The following is a 17,242-nucleotide window of genomic DNA, read 5'->3' as shown; positions in this document are numbered from 1 at the left end:
TTTTTTGTTTTAAAAAATAAAAATAAACATTTGTGTTTCTCAAAGTGAGATCCACATGGTTCAAGAATTCCAAAACACAAGCTGAGGGGGTTCAGTTCAGTTCAGTCACTCAGTCGTGCCCCACTCTTTGCGACCCCATGAATCGCAGCACGCCAGGCCTCCCCGTCCATCACCAACTCCCGGAGTTCACTCAGACTCACGTCCATTGAGTCAGTGATGCCATCCAGCCATCTCATCCTCTGTCGTCCCCTTCTCCTCCGGCCCCCAATCCCTCCCAGCATCAGAGTCTTTTCCAAGGAGTCAACTCTTCACATGAGGTGGCCAAAGTACTAGAGTTTCAGCTTTAGCATCAGTCCTTCCAAAGAAATCCCAGGGCTGATCTCCTTCAGAATGGACTGGTTGGATCTCCTTGCAGTCCAAGGGACTCTCAAGAGTCTTCTCCAACACCACAGTTCAAAAGCATCCATTCTTCGGCACTCAGCGTTCTTCACAGTCCAACTCTCACATCCATACGTGACCACAGGAAAAACCATAGCCTTGACTAGACGGACCTTTGTTGGCAAAGGAATGTCTCTGCTTTTGAATATGCTATCTAGGTTGGTCATAACTTTCCTTCCAAGGAGTAAGCGTCTTTTAATTTCATGGCTGCAGTCACCATCTGCAGTGATTTTGGAGCCCAAAAATATAAAGTCTGACACTGTTTCCACTGTTTCCCCATATATTTCCCATGAGGTGATGGGACCGGATGCCATGATCTTCGTTTTCTGAATGTTGAGCTTTAAGCCAACTTTTTCACTCTCCACTCTCACTTTCATCAAGAGGCTTTTTAGTTCCTCTTCACTTTCTGCCATCAGGGTGGTGTCATCTGCATATCTGAGGTTATTGATATTTCTCCCGGCAATCTTGATTCCAGCTTGTGTTTCTTCCAGTCCAGCGTTTCTCATGATGTACTCTGCATGTAAGTTAAATAAGCAGGGTGACAAAAACAGCCTTGACTACTCCTTTTCCTATTTGGAACCAGTCTGTTGTTCCATGTCCAGTTCTAACTGTTGCTTCCTGACCTGCATACAAATTTCTCAAGAGGCAGGTCAGGTGGTCTGGTATTCCCATCTCTTTCAGAATTTCCCACAGTCTATTGTGATCCACACAGTCAAAGGCTTTGGCATAGTCAATAAAGCAGAAATAGATGTTTTTCTGGAACTCTCTTGCTTTTTCCATGATCCAGCGGATGTTGGCAATTTGATCTCTGGTTCCTCTGCCTTTTCTAAAACCAGCTTGAACATCAGGAAGTTCACGGTTCACATATTACTGAAGCCTGGCTTGGAGAATTTTAAGCATTACTTTACTAGCGTGTGAGATGAGTGCAATTGTGCGGTAGTTTGAGCATTCTTTGGCATTGCCTTTCTTTGGGATTGGAATGAAAACTGACCTTTTCCAGTCCTGTGGCCACTGCTGAGTTTTCCAAATTTGCTGGCATATTGAGTGCAGCACTTTCACAGCATCATCTTTCAGGATTTGGAATAGCTCAACTGGAATTCCATCACCTCCACTAGCTTTGTTCGTAGTGATCCTTTCTAAGGCCCACTTGACTTCACATTCCAGGACGTCTGGCTCTAGGTCAGTAATCACACCATTGTGATTATCTGGGTCATGAAGATCTTTTTTGTACAGTTCTTCTGTGTATTCTTGCCATCTCTTCTTAATATCTTCTGCTTCTGTTAGGTCCATACCATTTCTGTCCTTTATCAACCCCATCTTTGCATGAAATGTTCCCTTGGTATCTCTAATTTTCTTGAAGAGATCTCTGGTCTTTCCCGTTCTGTTGTTTTCCTCTATTTCTTTGCATTGATCGCTGAAGAAGGCTTTCTTATCTTTTCTTGCTATTCTTTGGAACTCTGCATTCAGATGCTTATATCTTTCCTTTTCTCCTTTGCTTTTCATTTCTCTTCTTTCCACAGCTATTTGTAAGGCCTCCCCAGACAGCCATTTTGCTTTTTTGCATTTCTTTTCCATGGGGATGGTCTTGATCCCTGTCTCCTGTACAATGTCACGAACCTCATTCCATAGTTCATCAGGCATTCTATCTATCAGATCTAGGCCCTTAAATCTATTTTTCACTTCCACTGTATAACCATAAGGGATTTGATTTAGGTCGTACCTGAATGGTCTAGTGGTTTTCCCTACTTTCTTCAATTTAAGTCTGAATTTGGCAATAAGCAGTTCATGATCTGAGCCACAGTCAGCTCCTGGTCTTGTTTTTGTTGACTGTATAGAGCTTCTCCATCTTTGGCTGCAAAGAATATAATCAGATTTTGGTGTTGACCATCTGGTGATGTCCATGTATAGAGTCTTCTCTTGTGTTGTTGGAAGAGGGTGTTTGTTATGACCAGTGCATTTTCTTGGCAAAACTCTATTAGTCTTTGCCCTGCTTCATTCCGTATTCCAAGGCCAAATTTGCCTGTTACTCCAGGTGTTTCTTGACTTCCTACTTTTGCATTTCAGTCCCCTATAATGAAAAGGACATCTTTTTTGGGTGTTAGTTCTAAAAGGTCTTGTAGGTCTTCATAGAACCGTTCAACTTCAGCTTCTTCAGCGTTACTGGTTTGGGCATAGACTTGGATTACTGTGATATTGAATGGTTTGCCTTGGAAATGAATAGAGATCATTCTGTCGTTTTTGAGATTGCATCCAAGTACTGCATTTTGGACTCTTTTGTTGACTATGATGACTACTCCATTTCTTCTGAGGGATTCCTGCCCGCAGTAGTAGATATAATGGTCATCTGAGTTAAATTCACCCATTCCAGTCCATTTCAGTTCGCTGATTCCTAGAATGTCGACATTCACTCTTGCCATCTCTTGTTTGACCACTTCCAATTTGCCTTGATTCATGGACCTGACATTCCAGGTTCCTATGCAATATTGCTCTTTACAGCATCGGACCTTGCCTCTATCACCAGTCACATCCACAGCTGGGTATTGTTTTTGCTTTGGCTCCATCCCTTCATTCTTTCTGGAGTTATTTCTCCATTGATCTCCAGTAGCATACTGGGCACCTACTGACCTGGGGAGTTCCTCTTTCAATATCCTATCATTTTGCCTTTTCATATTGTTCATGGGGTTCTCAAGGCAAGAAGAGCTGAGGGGGTGACGGCTCCCAGGTCAGACTAACACATCTCTACAGGCTCCTGACTTGACCATTGACCACTTCCTCTCCCTCCCTCCTGGGCTAAAGGCAGTCATCCTGTCGCCATCTGCCACCACTGGACAAGCACAGACAGGCCTCCCTGAAAGGAACTGCTCACTTTTCCACACTGTTGCATTTTCCCTCTCTTCGCCTCTTTTTCTTTGGCTTGCCAGCTTTCAAGTTTGTTTCATTTTTCTTGATAATACATGAAACACACTTACCATAAAGCAAGATTTAGGGAACTCTAAACACATTAAAAGGAATTAGAGGCCCAAGACTTGAAATTTCCCCAATTTGTAAAAGATACCTTCTGTATCTTGTTTCTCTGCTTATAAGTCCAATACTCAGACACAGCCACAATTGATCTTTTGGTGCATTTGTCTGTATTAAGTCAAAATACAGAAGTTACCGCTGTTCAACCATTGTTGACCTACAAGATGGTGATTTTATATGGGATACCCTAGTCATTCATTCACACAGTTGGAGCCACACTATGCATATAACTTTACATCCTATCCTTTTCACATGTCATTACAACAGCACCACTTGCCCATGTATTTGTGAGCTTACATTAACAGCACAAATAATTGATGAGCGTTAGCATCACAGCTGGGAGTCCTCCCTTGTAAATCACTGAAAATGGTCCACGTGGTGCCCAGGCTTCCTGAATCTTGATATGAATGACAGTCCTCAGTGTCTCTTCCCAGAAACCCTTTCTGTAAATGCCCCCAGCCAATTGCCTGTGCGGAGTCCTTGGCATCAGATTTTCGGCCCAAATGGCAGCTTCTGGGAATGCTGCTAATAACTGTGTCCAGTTGTTCATCTGGTTCCTCTTAACTTGTATGAATTTGGTCCTTACCTTGCGTTTGTGGTACATCTTCCTCTCCAGTGAAATGACTCTCTTTGGCTTTTTGTGTTTACTGTTGTTTGTCTAGTGATTTCTGGGCCAGGTACAGTCTACCAGCATGATTTAAAGAGAGAGCTGTCTTTTTTTTTTTTTTTAGCTCATTGGCAGTAGGAAGGCTGTTTTTAGGGCCCTGGCTTTCGCTCTGCAAACATCGGCAGACTATCCGGTCTGTACTTTTTCAACACAGAAGAGTCCTGAGGAGTCCATGGACCATGTGGTTTCTTTATGCTGTGATTCTGCCTTCAAAATGGTTGCCTAGGGACAGTAATTTATGTAGGTCCTTATTATGTGAGACTTGGTATAGCCCTATTCTTCACTGGGCCATATGTGCTCTAGATCTGGCTGGGTTCAACCACACAGACTAAGAAGACTATGTGTCCACCCCAAAGCCCTATTCGCATAAGGTTTTGGAGTTTATGATATAAGATCAACTGCTATCACTCACACTAACATCATGTCACTCCAGGTACAACAGCTTAAAGGATGGACTTTCACATTTTGGGCCCAAGAATAAAACAGTAAAGGGAGACCAGAACATTTAAAGGTAATCTACAGCCCATAACACATCACAGGGGTATAGAAAATACAGCAAGAAGACACAAATGAAAGATGCCATCTTATGGGCAATACCCGCCACGCAGAAAGGCAGGATTATAAAACCTTAAACCCTAGTTTTGAGGTCAGTCCAACTTGCATTCAAATTCTGACCCTGGGGACTTGATTGGTAGTCCAGTGGCTAAGACTCCACATTCCCAGTGCAGGGGGTCTGGGTTCGATCCCTGGTCAGGGAACTAGAGCCCGCATGCCACAACTAAGAGTTCACATGGCTCAAGGAAGATAGAAGACCCAACACGGCCAAAACCACCAGATCCCAACCCTGTCTCTTCCTGGTTCTGAAAGGCTCCTGCATTGTTTCCTTTTCTGTAAAACTGACCTAAAACACCCACCATGCAGAGTGTCTGTACAGAGTTAAGACAGAACCCATGTAAACTGTTGGCCACATGTGAGCACGAAACAGGAGTTATTACTGTTGTGATTACTAGACACAAAACTTCAAGAATTTTTGATTTGTTATTTTTAATGTTTATCATTGCAAACACAACATTGCTACAGTAACAAACTTAAAAAGAAGAACCAACCCCCCCATCAACCCAAATCGAACTACCTACATTTTCCCATATTTTCATTATACAGGATATTTGTATATTTAGATTTTCTTCACTTAAGAAAGTGAAGAAAATTATTGTATTGTAAGTTTCTTCCTGTCATAACATGGTCTAGTTTAGTGTAAAATAGTTATTTCAACAAATAGACCAAAATCTAATTAATCACTCCTCTATTTGTGAATATTTACTTGTTTGGGGAATATTCTTTCCTTTGTTTTTGCTATGGTTAATTTAAACGGACGATTTTAAAAACATTTATGTCTTTTTCCTTAGATGTACATGTATTTTTTAGCTCGAGTTTGAGAAAATTGTATAAGCTAACGGCTGCTGACTGTGGACAAAGAAAAGTAGCTTCAGACTGGTTTCTAGTGGAAGGCAAACTGGGAAAACCCCAAGAATTCTCATGTTTGTTAACCTCAGCTTCCTCATCTCCACACTTGACAAACTGGTATAAGGCTGACCAAAAATTGAGGTAGACAGCCCAGAGACAGATCTTTAACGTGGACTAAACACACTCACGGGAAATAGATGGGGAAACAGTGGAAACGGTGTCAGACTTTATTTTTCTGGGCTCCAAAATCACTGCAGATGGTGACTGCAGCCATGAAATTAAAAGACACTTACTCCTTGGAAGGAAAGTTATGACCAACCTAGATAGCATATTCAAAAGCAGAGACATTACTTTGCCAACAAAGGTCCGTCTAGTCAAGGCTATGGTTTTTCCTGTGGTCATGTATGGATGTGAGAGTTGGACTGTGAAGAAAGCTGAGCGCCCAAGAATTGATGCTTTTGAACTGTGGTGCTGGAGAACTCTTGAGAGTCCCTTGGACTGCAAGGAGATCCAACCAGTCCATTCTAAAGGAGATCAGTCCTGGGTGTTCTTTGGAAGGAATGATGCTAAAGCTGAAACTCCAATACTTTGGCCACCTCATGCGAAGAGTTGACTCATTGGAAAAGACTCTGATGCTGGGAGGGACTGGGGACAGGAGGAGAAGGGGACAGAGGATGAGATGGCTGGATGGCATCACCCACTCGAAGGACATGAGTTTGAGTGAACTCCGGGAATTGGTGATGGACAGGGAGGCCTGGTGTGCTGCGATTCATGGGGTCGCAAAGAGTCGGACATGACTGAGCAACTGAACTGAACTGAACTAAACTGACCGCGCTTATGTTCTTGATTTCATTCATTCCCTACACATGGTTCAAATCGGAGTGATGGGTATTCATATTATTTAAGGCACAGAGAGGGTAAGGTGCTTACCCCAGGTCACACAGCAGCTGGGAAAGGACAGAGAATATTTTTCTCAGTTTCCCAAATTCCCAGCTCTCCCACTGAGTTTTGGGGGAAAAAAAAAAAAAAAAACAAAAGAATGCCCTCAGACCCCACCCTAATTGGGGACGGAAACTGAGTGGGCTGGAGGTCTGGCTGAACTCAGCAGGAGGCCTCGCCCACCCCGCCAGGAGGCTCCTCCTCCCTGTCGCTTGGGCCCTGCCCGGCTCCGAGCATGCCCAGTGAGCTCCGGGCCGTCCCAATGGTGCCACAGCTCCAGGTTTTGCTGGAGACCGGGGCGCGGGGCGGGGCACAGGGAGGGGCGCGGGGCGGGTCCTGTTCTGGGACTCCGTACCTCTGCTGAAATTCCCCGGACGCGATGCTCCGGGGGCGCCCTCTGCAGGGGCGCTACAGGGGACTTGCGACTCGGGGTTAAGGACCGAAGTGAAGTACCCAGGTTCTGCCAGCTGCCGCGAAAGGCCCTAGGCCGACAGGGCCCCTGGACCTTGGGCATTGGTCGGGACAGGATGATTCCACCCTTCACTCCCTTCGTTCACATATTCATTCAACAAATCGTTTTTGAGCATCTCCTGTGTGCCACGTGCTGTTATAGGGGCTGGGACAATGTAATGAAGACAGGCAGGACTACAGTCCCAGAGCTGAAATTCCAGAGGTGAATACACAATAGTGTTAGTCGTTCAGTCGTGTCCGACTCTTAGTGACCCCATGGACTGTAGCCCGCCAGGCTCCTCTGTCCATGGGATTCTCCAGGCAAGAATACTGGAGTGGGTTGCCATTTCCTTTTCCAGGGAAATACACAATAAGAAGTAAGCAGATCAGGGGGAAAGACAGTGACCGACCTCATCTGCTACTTTCCCCAGCTTGCTATTTCCTAAGCAGTCCTGCGTCTTAATGTCTGCACTGGCTGATCCCTCCGTCAGGAATGCTCTTCCCAATTTACCTGCGTGGCTGAAAGGTCTTACCACCTCATTGAAATTGCACTCCCTCCACCCCTTCTCTTTACTCTGTTTTTTCCCCCTCGTAAAACGTTATTACCTGGACTTCCCTGGTGGTTCAGACTGTAAAGCGTCTGCCGACAATGCGGGAGACCCGGGTTCAACCCTTGGGTCAGGAAGATCTCCTGGAGAAGGAAATGGCAATCCACTCCGGTATTCTTGCTTGGAATGGAAATCCCATGAACAGAGGAGCCTGGTAGGCTACAGTCCATGGGGTCGCAAAGAGTCGGACACGACTGAGCGACTTCACTTTCACTTGAGTTCGTTTATTTGCATGTTTATTGCCTGCCCAACTCCCGCAGGGAACAGGATTTTTGTCTGTTCATCACACGTAAAGAATTAAAGTAAGTGATCAAAAATTATCTGTTGAATGACCTAATGGATAATGATAAATGTGAAGAAAATAGACTGACGATACGGAAAGTTCTATGATCAGGGGACTAATTTAATAAAGTGTTCAGGGAAGGCCTTTTGGAGAAGGAGGACGTTAAGTACAATGAGAAGGTTCCAGTCAAGGGTAAAGGTGGGCAAAGACGTCCCACATAGAGGCGAAAAGGCATATGCAAATGTCCTGAGGCTGGACAAGTTCTGAGTGTTTGATGGACAAAAAGGTGCTCCTGGAGGTGAAGGAATGCAGGAGCCAAGTCAGGTAAAGGGCCCATAAGTCTTGGGAACAAAGTTTAAGCTGGGAAGTTTTCAGTGGACTGGGATGGGCATTGCATGGCAGTCAGCAGGACCCTAGCTGGGCAAGATTTCTCATTTCAAATATTTGTTTAGCGCTGGCTGCTTGACATTCCTAGGCATAAAATCACTGAGGGCTGGGCACACAGTAGGTGCCCAATAAATGGTTATGGCACGAACGCCTGCGTGCATGCGCGAGGGGACGCGGGGCTGCACGGACCTCGGCGGGAGAGCGCGGGTAGCCCTGGGAGACGAGGCCGAGCGCACCGGCCCCGGGTGGGGGCGGGGGCGTCCCGCAGGGCGTTCCGGGCGCCCGCCCCCAGCCCGGCGCGCGGGCCCGTCGCGGCCAGCCGGGCCGGCGGGAGCCGCCTGCGGGCGGCACTGGGCATGCTCAGACGGCGGCCAGGTCGCGCCGCGAGCGAGCTTCCGCGCCGCCCGTACGCGCGACCTACCTGGGCGCCCCGCGCCCCCGGATGCTGCAGGTACAGATCGGCGCGACCCCAGCGGGCTCGGGGCGGGGCGCGGAGCCGCCGGGGGCCGGGGTCGCGCTGGGCGCCGCCCCGCCCCCACCGTCCCCGGGCGCGCGGCGAACGCGCGGGCGGACTGGCGGACGCGGCGGCCCCGGTGTCCCGGTGTCTCTTCGGGGCGGGGAGGGGGCGCCCTGGCCGCGCTCACCTGGTGGGGCGCGGGCGGGAGGGAGCAGGCCGGACCGGGTGGGGCTGGGTCCCTGGCGGGACGCGGCTGCGGCCGCGGCGAGGCGTGGGCGTGCGCTCCGACCCGGGCATGGGCGGACGCGACCGGTAGAGCCGGAGCGGCTGGTGATCCGGGAGGCCCCAGCGCCGCCGCGACCCCCCGCCCCCGACGCCGAGGGGGCGCACAGCCCGCGCGGGGAGCCAGCCAAGCGCGGCGGCCAGACCTTCTCGGCTCCCAGGGCGAATCCGCCTCTCGGCTTTCAAAGATGGCATTTCCTGGGCCTGGCACGAAGTCCAGCCCCAATAAATCCTCCCCGTTCCGCGGGTGATATGGAATGATTTATCAGGTACCTGCGGCGAGACAGCTGCAGTGGGGGACTGTATGTGAGAGCGCCCAGTGCCCCGGAAATTCCCATTTTCAGCAACCTGAACTTACTGAGAAGTTGCGGTTGCCTTAAAAAATTCATGGGAAGTTGAGACGACTTGACACCTGGGTTTTCCGAGGTGGTGGAAAGAGCTTGTGACTGGGAAACTGGAGACCTCGGTTCAGGTTAGGCCCCCACCTTAAGCCAGCTGATGACCTTGGGCGAGTTGTCTAACCTCGCTGATCGTCAGTTTCCTCCCCTGCAAACAGCCGGTAATAATGCCCACCTCACTGGGTTGTTGGGTGGATTAAGTGGGATAAATGATGTGGAGGTGTTTGGCACGGTGCCCAGCACAAAGCAAGCGAGCAGTTGGCGTGATGTGAATTTAATTCGGTTAGAGACCCTCGTGGCTCCCATTTCACCAGGAAATTAGAATTACGAAGGCATCTTCAGGGCCCAGTGGCAGAGTGACAGACCCTGCCTTGTGCCTGGGAGAACTTCTCCTGAAATCTTTGGAAAAACAGTTTAGCTGAATTGTAATCGGAGAGCATCTTCTTTAAAAGCAGTTTTATACGTTTAGAAACTCCAAGAGTTGGCAGTTCAGCTTTACTTACAAAAGAGCTGTCTGGCAATCCATCTTGCAAGTGTTTAGGCAGCTCATGCTTGAAAGTAAAGCCTGGTTAGGAAGATTTCTCATCTAAAAAGCTCCCAAACTCAACTTTCAGTGATTATTTAGATTAGGGTTTTTTCATTCTGGCACTGTTAACATTTGGGGTTCAATAATTCTTTGTTGTGGCGCTTTTTCTCTGCATTGTGAAATGTTCAGCAGCGTCTTTCATCTCTGCCCAGTAGATCCCAGCAGCAGTCCCTCTCCCTCAGTTGTCTTCCCAACCTCCTTCCCTCTGGACGAGGGGCACATATTCCCTTTCTCCCCCTTTAGAACCACTGATTTAGATCCACCCTGCTTTTTGTCATTAGCCTATCTGAGTTGTTTGAGAATTTCATCTTCTGTTTTCTGTAGTAACCAACTTTTTATAGCCTTGTAGAACTGCACCAGAGTGCATCCACATGCATCAGCTCATTTAATTTTTACAGCTCCCACTGGTAAGGCTGGTATTATTCCCATTTTACAGATGAGGAAATTGAGGCTTTGAGCAGCCAATTACACAGTATGTGGTGTAGCCGGGATACAACTCGTGTCATCTGGTTCCACAGGCAAGTCTTTTTTCTTCTGCATCAGGCTGCCCTTTATTGTATTCTCAAATAGATGGCTTTCCTGATTAAATCAAGATGGAAAGTAGATTGTAAGCTGGAAACCTTTCTGGCTAGTTGAAAATTAACAACAGTAAGCTATTATCTGACAGAGAGTAGGTCATTCTAGTTAAATATTCTAGTTCATAGTGAGCTCCCGTAAATTCTATGTACAGTTAATGGAATACCAATTTGCAGAGAATTAGAGTAGAATACAACATGCCTAATACTCTGTATTGATCCTGCCTTGTCTCTGGTGATTTGCCGGCTCCTAAAAACAACTCCTCTATGCAAATTAGACATTAGCTGGAATGTAAAAGGTCAGGTTCCTGAAGGCATCTCAGAGTGGCTGGAGGGTCCTAGACATTCCATTCAGCATTTATTGAGCTGCTTCTGCCTGGCAGGTACAGTGCTGGGTGGGGATGCAGAGTGGGCCAGACTCCAGTAAACCCAGGGTGCCTGGGGAACTCCTCAAGGAGAGGGCAGGTCCTGGCCAGGCCAGACACTTGGGAGGCCAAGGTCAGGGACAGCCTGGGGCAGAGGAAAGAACCTAAGTTAGCATAGAGGCAAATTCAGGATCCCACACTGCTTCACCGTCCTTTCTCTGAGCCTTCCTTTCCACATGTTATCATAGAGAAGGTATTCTCATAGCTTTTTAACATTCCCATTCAAGTGTCAAGAACCTACTCAGAGACGGTCTTATCCCTGAAAGAAGTTGGGGTTCCAGGCTGGTCATTGGTCTCAGAGGATTGGGACCAACTCCTCAATTGTTGAGTGTGAACTAGAAAGTCCCACGTGCGGTGTTTAATTTCAGTGTAATCCCTCTCCCCTCTTACAGATGAGGTAACTCAGCAAAGGTGGTGTGGGACCAGGAGCTAGAGGAATGAATTGGGACTGTCTGACTCTCAGGTCCAGGAACATGAGGGATTCCGTTTTCTAGGATGGATATAACATACCAGAGGGGCTTAGGGAATGGTAGGAAACAGGAAGACATGGCCCCTTGCCTCCCCCGCAATCCTCAGGGTTTGTGGCCCATTGGTGGAGGGGGATCCTGCGATTTGTGGTCCTTCCCTCTCTCAGAGAAGTGCCTATTAACCCTAATTCCCACGCTCACTTTCCTTCCACCAGACAATGGGCCTGGAAAGCGGGGCCACCCTCTTCATTTCTCAGCAGGGGCTGGAATGCTGAGGGCAATCCCCTGGCATTGACAGGCTGGGTGGGCGGGGCAGCGTGGCTAGCGAAGCTTTCCAGGCCTGAGCTCTTCTTACCGACTCTTGAGACAAGACCAGGTCAGTGTGTCCACTCTGCCCAAGTCTGGGTCCTGGCCACTGCAGACCCTTGCTCTCACAGGTGTGTCCTTTCATCTGCCTGAGGGAGAATTAACAGGGAGTGCTAGGTAGGTCCCTGTCTGAAATCTGATCAGATCACGCATTCCAAGACCCAGAGATCCTGCATCTCTGTAGCTTCTCCTGATGCATACACGTGTAAGGGACTTCCACCTTCAGAGGAACCCCAGCTGTGAGCACAGATATGACAGCAAATTCAGACCTTTATTGAGCCACTTCTATGTGTCACAGAGATGGAAGGTGAACCTGTCTTGGAAGGATTCATGGGGGAGTTAGGAAGGCAGTGACATCACGACATTTCTGTGTGTGTATGTGTGTACGCGCATGTGGGCATGTGTATCTTGTCTCTCATCTGTCTGATTACTGCTTTAAAAGAGGATAAAGCTAGATGCAAGAGATCCCAGTGAAGACAGCCGTTTGTTCTGATGGGCATCAGGGACCACTCATTGGGAGTAGCTGGCATTCAAATTCAGCCTTGGAAGTAGAAAAAGATGGTATTCAGTGGGCAGACAGAACAGCAGATGGGACAACTTAGAGGCATGAAGAAACCTCTTGTATTTCAGGAGTGATGACTCTTCCCAGATCCAGCCTTCTGATCTTGGCTAATGCAGGACCCACCTTCTGTAGTTAGCGTAACCCCCCAAACCCCTGTCTCTGTATAGTGGCCTGGCCTCAATCAATCCAGGGGTAAAGCCTTATTTTCCCTGCATAGGAGCAATGCCTCTGGGCCGTGTCTAAGGCATGGGCACCTTCTGCCAGAGATACCTCTGTTTTTAGTTATTAAACACTGATATGACACTTACTGGCTGCCAGGCACTATCCTGAGAACTTTCCAAATATTAATCAGTCCTTTTAATCTTCGTAGCAACTCTCTGGCTGTGCTGCTTTCCTGAGTACAGGCCACTGGGTAGGTAGATGGAGGCAGAGCTCACATCCCTCGTCTGTGTCCCTCTGTGGGTGATGCTCTCATCACGGTACAGCTTCTCCTGGCCTCCAGTTCACATCCATGTGCCAGGAAGCAGCCGAGTCTGAGAGTCCTGATGGAGTGCTGACTGCCCCAGATTTCTCTCCCTGACCCCGTTTCCTTCTGGGGGCCAGCGGGGCTCCACTGACTGCATTTTCGGAACCAAAGATTGGGATCTGTAGTCTGAAAAAGAATGTTTGTACTACGTCTTTGTGCAAGAGGAGGCCTGGGAGGTGTTGTTTGGATACTGAGAGAGTGGAATTTTTGAGACATTTCAATGGTTTATGTGGAAAGTTAGGACAGAGGATTTGAAATTGGGATAGTCCTGGAAAATTCAGGTCCCATGATTTACTGTCAGGATACACAAGCTCTTTGTAAATATTTAAGCAATGTGTAGTTTGAATTTTCTGTCCTCAGCCTCTTGGCGCCTCAAAAGGGAATAAATAGTACCTTCTAGCCCCAGAACGTTGCTAGTATTTAGCAGCCCCAGTTTACAGAATGGGACGAGAAACTGAGGCTCGGAGCAATGAAGTGACTCCTGGCAGGGCACGCTGCTCTGCAAGGACAGCCAGGATTGGAACTCAAATCTGTCCCTAGACTCATCTTGACTGTAAAACCAGGATAATGGTAGAACCTGTTGCTGTTAAATCGACCATTTTAAAGGAGCCAGTGAACTGAAAACCCACTCGGGCAGAACTTGGCACAGAAAAGGGTCTCCTCCCTTTGTGGTCAGGCCCCTGACTCACAGACAAGCGTCCTGTTTAGCGTTTGATGCTGAGAGAGGCTGTGGTGAGTGATGGCTGGCTCCCAGGGCCGTGCTGAGGGCCCAATTCCCAGGGCTAGAGGATCGTTCCAAGGGGCAGGATCCAGGACCAGAAAGGGGCGGTGGCCAGCTGCATGCTGTGGTGATGAAAGGCACTGGTTTGACTTAAGAGAGGGGGATGTGAAGACCTGGTCCCTGCACCTCGCTTCCCTCAGGTGAGTCAGCCTCAGTGTAGACCCCAGGGTCTTGGTGGGAGAGGCAGCAACCAGCTTTGTCAACCACCCCTTGACCTGACCCACTGGTGGGCCTGGAAGGGGCGTGACAACAGCCTGAGCTCATGTCTTGCCCACTTTGCCTCCCTCTCTACCCTCAACACCCTCCCGCCTCCCAGCCCCTTTCCCTGGTCTGGTTACCAAATTCATACATGGTGGTTGTGGAAAATAAAGGCGTCAGGGAGCAGAGGAAAAATCACGCATGGTGTTCTTCCTGGAGGCGGCTCAATACCACCACCATGGTGGACTCCACGTGCCTGCCACGCGCCAGCCCGTCCTCTGCCACCCGCCAGAGAGTCTTTTAAAATCACTTCCTTTTGCTCCTAGAGTAAAAGACAAAACTAACGCGGGCATCTCTTGCGGGCCCCAGTGTACGTGCTTTGGTCCCCATGCTTTCTCTGCTGATGCGGCCAGTGAGAGCCTGGAACCTTGGTCCCCCCCTCATTAACTCATGCTTGGACCTTGGCTGCATGATTGCCGAAATCTCCCCTTGCCTTCCTGCTGTGGGTCAAACTGCCTGCTGTAAACGCTGCCATCGCACCACCAGGTCTCTCTCCTTTGACAGCACTTTTCACAGTTGCAATTTTGTGCTTAGTTAGTGCCATTATTTGTATTAGTACCTGTCTCACCAGCTACACTGTGAGTTCTGTGAATTCGGAGTCTGTCTTCCTTTAAACACACACGCACACCCCACACACATACACACTGTCCCTGAGATTTATTTTTTCCTTTTAACTTTTCATTTTGACCTAATTCAGACTTATAGAAGAGTTCTAAGAATAGAACAGAGAACTCCCATATCCCCTTCACCCAGATTCCTCAAATATTCCCATCTTATTCTTCTGTATATACATTTTGTTTTTTCCTGAACTATTTGAGGATCATTTGAGGACTCTTCCTATCCCTCCAGATACTTAAGTGTATTTCCTAAAACCAGTGACATCCTCCTATATAACTATGGTACACTTTTTTTTTTTTTTACAAGTTACTTCAATACTAGAACTATTTTATTAAACATATGAACGTACCGATTTTGTACAACACGCATTTCTTTCTTTCCTCTGCCCCAGGAAGCCAGCGCTCTAGAACCCCATGTTTATAAAAACACACTTTGGCAGCTCCTATGACAAGGTGAAAAAAGTGCAATTCCAAAAGTGACAACACATAACCAAAGTGGGGAACAAAAAAGGCAGAGCGGAGCAGGCCCAGTGCTGCTCATCTTCCTCAAGAGCAAACAATTTAAGAATAGAAACTCTTGAGCATTATTTAAGCAGTACCGCCCAACTCTCTTGGTAGCATCTCTGTTTCAATTCCATTTATCTTGATGTTGTAACTAACTAATCTGTTACTTCTTTAAGAAATTCTGCCCTGGTTTATATCCTTTTTAAAAGCAGGAAGTCAGTACTGATACGGTGCTGTTATCTCATCTACAGACCTGTAGGCTTTGCCAGTTATCTCGAGAGTGGCCTTTGCAGCAAAGACAACCCCAGATCAGGTGTTGCCTGTGGTTGTCATGTCTCTTTAGTCTTCTTTAGATTAAAGCAGTTCCTCCGGCTTTCTTTGTGCCCTATGATCTTGACATTTTTGGAGAATACAGGCCAGTTCTTTGGTAGGATGCGTCTCAGTTTGAGTCTGTTTTAGCCTGCCCTTGTATCATCACTGCCACTGAAACATCACACGCACTCAGTTAACATTTGGTGAATGAAGATGGAGGGAGGTGGGAGGAAGGAAGTCAGCAGGTTGTCTAGTTTGCCCCACTCCCACGCCTTTCCTTGCTGAAGGATGTTTTTTAGTTGCTGTCATGCTGTGTATAGGTTTGAATCTTACTACTCTTATTTTCATGCATTTATTTTTTAATTGAAGTGTAGTTGACATACAACATTATGTCAGTTTCAGGTGAACAACATAGTGATTTGACATTGGCCTGCGTTATAAAATGATCACCAGGATAAGTCTAGAAACCATCTGTCCTCCTGCAGAGTCATTACAGGAGTATGGTCTTTATGCCTTAAACTGTATCTTACATTCCCCACAGCTTGCTTATTTTATAACTAGAAGTTTGTACTTAATCTCCTTCACCTACTTCGCACGACTCCCTCACTCTCCCCTCCTGCCACCACCTTTTCGTCCTCTCATCTGTGAATCTGTTTGTTTTGTTTCATTTGCTCTTTGGTGTTTTTCGATTTCACATGTAAGTGAAGTCATACAGTATTTGTCTCTCTGTCTGGCCTACCTCACTTAGCATAATACCCTCTAGATCCATCCATGTTGTCACACACAGCAAGATTTTATTTTTTCTGGCTGCGTAATATTCCATTGTGTATATATGCCACATCATCTTTGTTCATTCATCCATCCTATTTTTGTTTCACTAACATAGTTTTCTCCCAAAACGAGAGAGGCCTCTGGTGTCTCTGCAGGAATACAAGCAGATGCCAGGTGATGGCTTGGCGGGGATGCTAGAGAGGGAAGGAGAATATTTGATGAGGGGCAGGACTCAGCCTGACTCTCCCTCCAGACACTTAAGTGCCTTTGCCAACTGCAGCTCTGACTTCCTAGGCCTAGGAGCCCAAGAATAAGGCAACTAGAATTTTGATCCAAATCAGAACATTTTGAGAATAAATAGGGGGCTGTTAATTGCATCTAATCGAGTAGTCTCAACTAGGGCTGTCCTGCACAAATCAGGCTGTGTGGTCACTCTGCCCACATGCGACTTTGAATGGGAGATCAGCGCCAGGGGATCAGCCTAGGAAACTCTAGCACTAAGAATTTTCTGCCGGGACAAAGCAAAACTCATTGCCCTGGCATCACCTGCTGAGTCGCGTGTTCATGGCTTTGGTCGCCTCTGTGGTCTCACTTGCCTTGGCATGCCCCTCCCAGCCTTTCTCCTGCTACATGAACCTTGTGTGAGCCCTTCCCTCACCTGCTGCTTCCTGCCACGGGGACTGTGAGAGAGTGGGAGCATCACTTCCAAGACCAGGAGGAGGGGGATAGGGTCTGTGATGGGTACACAGGGGGAAAGACAAGCCAGCTGTGCTTCCTCCTGACCCAGTCCTAATGAATTTTAAGAGCCAAGATGTGTAAGTGAAGTGGGGCTGGAGACCAGAGATCCCCTGGACCTTTTCTCCGCTCCCCCCAGCACCCACAGTGCTCACACTTCCCCTGTCTTTCCTGCCCACGCCACCCCCGCCACCCCCACCGAGTCCCAGCACCCACAGGGCTCACACTTTCCCTGTCTTTCCTGTGCAGGCACCCAGGTCTCTCTTCCAGCCCTAGGTCTGAGATTAGAACCGAGTTGCTGGTCTTTGGCAGAGGCACAGAAGCAGCTGGCATTGGGGACCCAGGCGCAAGAGGATGGGCATT

The 17,242-nt window shown here is 47.9% G+C and overlaps 1 protein-coding gene across 4 annotated transcripts in view; it reads left to right on the top strand.

The window, feature by feature from the left end:
- The window catches only part of PTPN3 (protein tyrosine phosphatase non-receptor type 3), a 167,423-nt gene that overhangs the window by 37,679 nt on the left and 112,502 nt on the right, over positions 1-17,242 (top strand). For 3 of the 4 annotated variants that reach the window (XM_024995600.2, XM_059889024.1, XM_005210499.5), the window contains exon 1: positions 8,614-8,708. The exons of the other annotated variant lie outside the window; for it this stretch is intronic. The gene's annotated coding sequence lies outside the window, so the exon portion shown is untranslated. Of the gene's footprint in view, positions 1-8,613; positions 8,709-17,242 lie in introns of those variants that run through there. 4 annotated transcript variants of the gene reach the window in all.

The sequence above is a fragment of the Bos taurus genome, chromosome 8 (assembly GCF_002263795.3).
Source record: "Bos taurus isolate L1 Dominette 01449 registration number 42190680 breed Hereford chromosome 8, ARS-UCD2.0, whole genome shotgun sequence".
NCBI lineage: Eukaryota > Metazoa > Chordata > Mammalia > Artiodactyla > Bovidae > Bos > Bos taurus.
The sequence above is the reverse complement of the archived record's forward strand: the minus strand, read 5'-3'. Positions and strand labels throughout refer to the sequence as shown.